The sequence below is a fragment of the Haemaphysalis longicornis genome, unplaced genomic scaffold (genome assembly GCF_048455015.1).
Source record: "Haemaphysalis longicornis isolate Haplotype H1 unplaced genomic scaffold, Haemaphysalis longicornis Haplotype H1 scaffold_1, whole genome shotgun sequence".
Taxonomy (NCBI): domain Eukaryota; kingdom Metazoa; phylum Arthropoda; class Arachnida; order Ixodida; family Ixodidae; genus Haemaphysalis; species Haemaphysalis longicornis.
Window position 1 is genome coordinate 389,788,663 of NW_027526203.1, and position 6,670 is coordinate 389,795,332.

Genomic DNA, 6,670 nt, shown 5'->3' on the forward strand with positions numbered 1-6,670 from the left:
TATTGCCGTCTTGGAATCAGACACAATAATTTTGGCTTCCGCGCTAGCTATTGCGAGCGCAATAGACGCTTCTTCCGCCACCTCAGGGTGCGTCGTCAGGATTGTGCCCGAGGTCATTGAGTTTCCTTGCTGGTCTACCACGGCTATGGCCGCAGCCGGTCGGTCGTGATAATCCGCAGCATCCACATAGAGGACATGTGGGTTCCCGCACAGCTGCCGGTGAAGTGCAGAAGCTCTGACGGTTCTTCTGTCTTGATGATGATCCGGGTGCATATTTCGTGGTATGGGAGAACAATGGATGTATGATCGAGTGCTGTCATCCAGAGAGAATTTGATGCCGTGTTGAGAAGCGAAGGGGATGCGCAGGGACCTTAGAATCGCATGGCCAGTCTCGCTGCACGAGAGCCTGTGCAGCTGCGCCATCCTTTGTGCTTCCACTAGCTCTTCCAGGGTATTGTGCACCCCCATTGCTTGGAAGCGCTCCGTGGATGCCATAACGGGTATTCCTACAGCTTGCTTGTAGGCTTTCCGGATGATGCACTGAAGCTTCTCTATTTCTGCTCTTTTGAAGTTCAGAAAAGGAGCCACGTATATGATGCGACTTATAATAAAAGCATGAACCAGGCGCAGTAAATTTGCCTCCTTGAGGCCGTGGTGTTTGTTAGCTATGCGTGCTATAAGTCGGCTGATTTGCTCCACACTAGATTTCAACGTCGATATATGTTGTGTTGGCTCCATTTGCTTGAACACAAAGGCCAAGTACGCGGCGAATGCACTCGACGCGTGAAATCAGGCTGCCCTGTACATACACTTGAATGTTCGGGACGTCTTTCTTCTTCCCTTTTGGGAGGTTGGTAGAAAAGGATCTCCGATTTTTGAGGTGAGCAGGCAAGACCTCTCGGGGTGATGTAGGCGTGGACTGCATCGGCAGCTTGCTGCAGCCTTTCCTCCAGGTCTCCATCACTGCCTCCAGTCGCCCAGATTGTAATATCATCTGCGTAGAGGCTATGTTGGATTCCCGGGATAGCCTCTACGAGTGGAGGCAGCTTCATCATGGTGACGTTGAAGATGAAGGGCGTGTATCGCGTGATGCGATAAAGCAAGACGAAAGCCTCGGGGTGCTGGAGAACGAACAACTGCTTTTATTCGAGTGTGCTTATATACATGCCGGTGGCAAGCAGTGTTGCGGAGTTGTCACTCCGGAATTGGAATGATTCCGGATTCATTCTACCTCTTCGAGATGCCGGAATGGAATGGGAATGGAATTAGGACAGCGCTTGGAGGAATGGAATGGGAATGGAATTAAGGGCCTTTTGCCCGGAATGGAATGATAATAGAGTCGGGATTTTTAGACGGCGGCGTCACCATTGCTGGTGCCTTCCGGCTACTAAATTAGTCTGTGGCGACGACTGCGTCGTTATATCTCAAAGGGAGCATTGGTGACGAAAACGAGAACGGGTACCCGGAATCTCGAGTAACTGACTCCGCGCAGCGCGTATGGAAGTGAACTTCGGGCGGCGCAAGCGCGTGTGGCCAGTGGCGCCGTTAGGGTCGGCTCTTCGTGCTTTGGTAGGCATTTTAAGGCATAGCTTTCTCTGTACAACCTGATACAAGCTGATACTGCGAAATATTTGAGCTAGCAACATAAAGCATTCGCACATAAAACAACAAAGCGTTTTCCTCCGGCGCGCAATGAATAGCGTTGTAGCTCGCAAGCCGACCCGATCTCGCAGGAATATGGCGCCAACCTGTCGACCGTTTTTCCGTGTGTTGCAACTGCCGCGGGGCTCCAGCAAATCAATACCCCGGCAGCAAAAAGAAAATTGTGGGTGAGGGATTTGCGGGCCCGGCACCCGCCAAAAGCGTAAAAAGCGAGCTTCGAATATGCTACTGAGCTTTCTACCTCCACGCGCTGCTACGGAGGCTGTGGTATATATAGTTAGCAGATGGGATTTACAATTACATAAGACAATGCAGAACACAGCTGTCAACAGGTGTCGTTTCTAACAGTTCTGGCTCCAATAGCGCCCTTTTTGCGAGTGCTTTGACAGCTCTCAGGAGTGCGACACCGTGCTTTGCTTCGATCCGAATGTGCGGCCGTTTCCTCCGGTTGTGCCAAACTTGTTCGTGCTTTGGTTAATGTGCTCCTGTGCACGTGGCCGTTGCGCCTGGGTACAAACGTACCTGATTACTGAAGCCTTAGTCGTCGGCTTGGAAGTTGGAGCATCGGCACTATTCAGCTAGGGAGGTCTCATTCAAAACATTTGATCAGGTCCTCGAGCATATGGTTGCGCATTCATAGAAACAAACTGTCTGACCATATAACTTTATTTTTACAGGGCTCCCGTCGCGATATGGTTCTGTCACTTTAAATAAGGGGGTCATAAATAATGTCCTGTATTGGACGGATTGGGCTGTGGTAGTGCCAGGGCAATAAACAATCGCAATGGAGGTCAACGTGGAAGCAGTGGCGACTTTCCTAAAGTGAACGCAAAACCTGTAAACGGTGTTCTCTGACTCAGCCCTTCCGTCTCTAGCGTTGTTAGTGTTGTGTTAGTGCTCAATGCTGTAGATTCACTTGAAATCATTCAAGTAGGCATTTCGAATGTACATGTGAGCAAGCTCCGCGTGACATGCCTGTGAGTTATCCACAGCATACTAATTACGCTGGTATGACGGTACGCAAAGCGGACAGCAAGATAGCACGCCACAGGCTGTGCAACAAAACCGAAAAAGCCGACATCAGCGTAATAGCTGCTTCATCTCGCGTCGCTCAACATGCAAATACTGCAATAAGTAGTGGGATCGCACTACTTATTATGAAAAAGAAAAAGGGGGCAGTGAGACGCTGCCACTTTTCAAAGCTGTTTTAGTGGGACCGATCGCATACTATCAAAAAACTAATGCATTCGCCCTTAGACCGGTTGCTCGACCGAAAAGCTCTGATAATGTCTCTACGTACACGGTGCGTGCGAGAAACTGGGGACCGCAAAATATCTCTCTCTCTCTCTCTCTCTCTCTCTCTCTCTCTCTCTCTCTCTCTCTCTCTCTCTCTCTCTCTGAAACGGGCCGTCCATTGTGTCAAAACGCTTACTTGAAAATAGCAAAAACGAACGGTTCACATAAGAAAACACACGCGTCGATATATAAAGGACTACAATAGTATACCTTTATCTCATAAACAACGCAACAGTGTACATTTATACCACTCGTAGTTGCGTTTTCTTAGTGCGGGAAAAATCGTCGCATAGGTTCGTTCTTCGCTTGCGGTTTGAGTGTTTGAAGGTTCAGCGAATGTTGAACTTTCAGCGAATGTTGGGCGCACTTTTAGCTTTCGCGCTTCTCTCTGCTGTCGTTAGGAAGGGGCGCTAATCTTTTGAATTGGGTAATTGTTATGCACTACATATGTAACCAACCTGCTACTGCCTCCCAGCTACGGTTACAAGTGACACATTTTGAATACTTTTGCAGTTTTCAACCCGTATGGTAACGTCAGATTCATTTTGCGTTCCTCAGTAATTCGATAGAGCACCTGAGTCAGTTTTTACGTTGAGGAATTCAAGGAATGGAATTCAACTTCCAGTCCATTCCAGGAGTGGGAATGGGCTAAGTTCTGTCATTCCGAGGAATTAAAAGGAATGGAATCACGCCAAGTTCTAATTCCTCGGAATGGAATTGGAATGGAATGGGGATGCCCATTCCGCAACACTGGTGGCAAGGGTGACAGCCTGCGCGGAACACAGTCTGCGCATAGCGAGTGCTCTGTTCAGATAACACTCGATACATCCCCCTCTGTTTGAAAGGAGACAACACGGAAATGGAAACTAACACAAGAAAATGCACTTTGCGTAGATTACGTGGCTGGTTCATCTGTACGACAGTCCCGTCGTTATTAACACAGGTTACACATCTGCTTCATGGCACTTGCACAAAGTTTCTGTTGTAAGTTAGATGGCGAGGGGGTCTACGCTGCCGTAGCGACCTCCTGAGAGCCGGAACAGGTGACGCACAGGTTCGAGCTCTGGAGACTGTAGGCACTGCGGCCCTTGGCACTGGCGATGCTTGTGTTGAACCACCTTCGTCGTCGCATTCGACAAGCTCTGGAGGATCTCTATGAAAGGCTTCTTGAGTGGGTAAAATGTGTTGCCGGTTACGTCGCAGTAGCCTACCTCCCTCTGTGAAGACGTTGTAGGACCGGGGTTGAGCCAGCGGCTCTATGACCTTTGCTTTTGTAGTCCATGTGCCGTTCTTCACTCGTACGACGTCTCCTTTGCTTAGAGGAGCCAGTGGGCGCCTGTTGGTCTCCATTTGGCGGTGCTTGAAGACCGGGGTTCCGGGCTTCCCTTGGATGCATGGCAACGTCGAGCGGAGGATCCGACCCTGGAGCAGCTCCGCAGGCGATCGGCCGTCGGCTTCCAGCGGTGCAGTCCTGTACGAAAGAAGCCCCAGCCAAACATCTTGTTTAGCTTCCATGCTTTTCTTTAAGATTCTCTTCACTATCTGTACCCCTTTTTCCGCAAGCCCGTTGGACTGCGGGTATCCTGGACTGGAGGTAACATGCCGGAACTCGTACGCTCGTGCAAATGCAGCAAATTCCTTGCTTGCAAATTGTGGGCCATTATCCGTACAGACCTCCATGGGGATACCATATCGGGCAAAGATAGCCCTGATTGATTCGATGACCGCTCTGGCCGACGTTTCTGTGAGCATATCCACTTCGGGGAAATTTGAATAGGCATCGTAGGCACAGAGGTACGATTTTCTGCCGTAGTGAAAGAGGTCTATACCAACCCTATACCAGGGTTGGTCTGGCACCGGACGCATCTGCAGTGGCTCTCGTGACTGGCAGTACGCATACTTTTTGCAAATTGCGCAGGTCTGAACAAATTTGTCAATATCATAATTCATTCCGGACCAAAACACTGAACGCCGCGCTCTTAATTTGCTCTTATTCAAGCCAACGTGTCCTTGGTGGATCTTTTCCAAGATTTCCTTCCGCATGTTTGCTGGTATTATAATCCTGCAGCCTTTAAGAAGGACGCCTTTGACTTCATATAGCTCGCCAGCAAATGACTTGAGCTGTCCTTCGATAGGCAGGCCCGCAACAATGCTGTTACGAACAGAGCTTAGATACGGGTCTTTGCTGGTTTCCGATACAAGCCGGTTCCACGTGTCGTCACTGACAAGTGACGACACTAAACTTACAGCGTGCACGTCTGCGTCGTCACTCGTGATGTCATCCCCGTCGCCTTTGATCGAAGCCCGTGATAACATGTCGGCAAGCACCAGCTGCTTCCCTGGAACGAAGCACAAGTCGATGTCGTAACGCAATAACCCCAGGAAAAACCGCTGCAGCCTGGGCGGGATATCGCCTATTGCTTTTTTATAGATGGCAATCAAGGGGCGATGATCGGTTTCTACTATGACCTTGCGTCCGTATACAAAGTGGTCAAATCGTTCACAGCCGTACAAATAGCCATTGTCTCTTTTTCTATTTGAGAATACCGCTGCGCAGTATCCGATAATACCTTCGATGCATATGCCACGGGTTTCCAATGGTTGCCATGACGTTGCAGAAGCGCGGCGCCCATTCCATTTCGTGACGCGTCGCAGGACACTTTAGTTTCTTTTTTGGGATCGAATATTGCTAGCAATGGGTGTTTGCTCAAAGTTTCGCACAGTTGTTTCCACTCGTACGCGTGGTTTTCTGACCATTCAAAAACCGCGTCGTTCTTGATCAAGCTTCTGAGCAGCGTTGTTTTCTCAGTGAGCGACGGCACGAACTTGGCAAAATAGTTTACAACACCCAGCATTCGTTGGACTGCGAGTTTATCGGCGGGTGGCGGCATTTCTATCATACCCTTTATTAGGGAAGGGCTGGGCCTGATGCCTTCAGCACCGATAACGTCGCCCAGGAATTCGATCTGTTCGACGCCAATTGTGCACTTTGCTTGATTGAACGTCAAGCCCGCCCGTTCTGCCGCCTGTAGTGCAAGGCGCAGGCGCTCGTCATGCTCTCTCCTTGATGTACCCCAGATTAGTATGTCGTCAACATATACTTCTACACCAGGGACTGCTTCAAAAATTTCATTAAGCGTCTGCTGAAAGACCTCTGGCGCCGACGAGATACCAAATGGCAACCTCAAAAACCGGTAACGTCCAAAAGGTGTTGAGAACGTACAAATCCTCGAGGTTTCTTCATCTAACGGGATTTGATGGAACCCAGAGTTCGCATCCAATCGTGTAAAGACTACGGCGCCTGCGAGTTCTGCTTCGATATCTTCACGTCTAGGCATTTCGTAGTGTTCCCGCTTTAGATTTTCGTTAATCTTTCGGGGATCAATGCAAACCCGGAGCTTGCCGTCCTTCTTTCGTACAAGAACAAGTGGGCTCACCCAATCTGTAGGTTCCTTGACTTTGACGGCTATTCCGGCTCGCTCCATGCGCTGTAGTTCTTCCTTGAGTGGTTCCTGCAGGGCCAGGGGCACCCGGCGAGTTGTTTGGACGACTGGTTTTGCTCCCTCGTGAAGCACCATCCGGTAGCGTCGCTGAACGCAGCCTGTTCCAGAAAACAAGTGTGGAAAGTCTTTAACCACTTTCTGGGAGCTATTTTCAGATACACTGTGAACTCGTCGGGAAAGAAGTCCTGCTTGTTCACATGCTTGCAGGC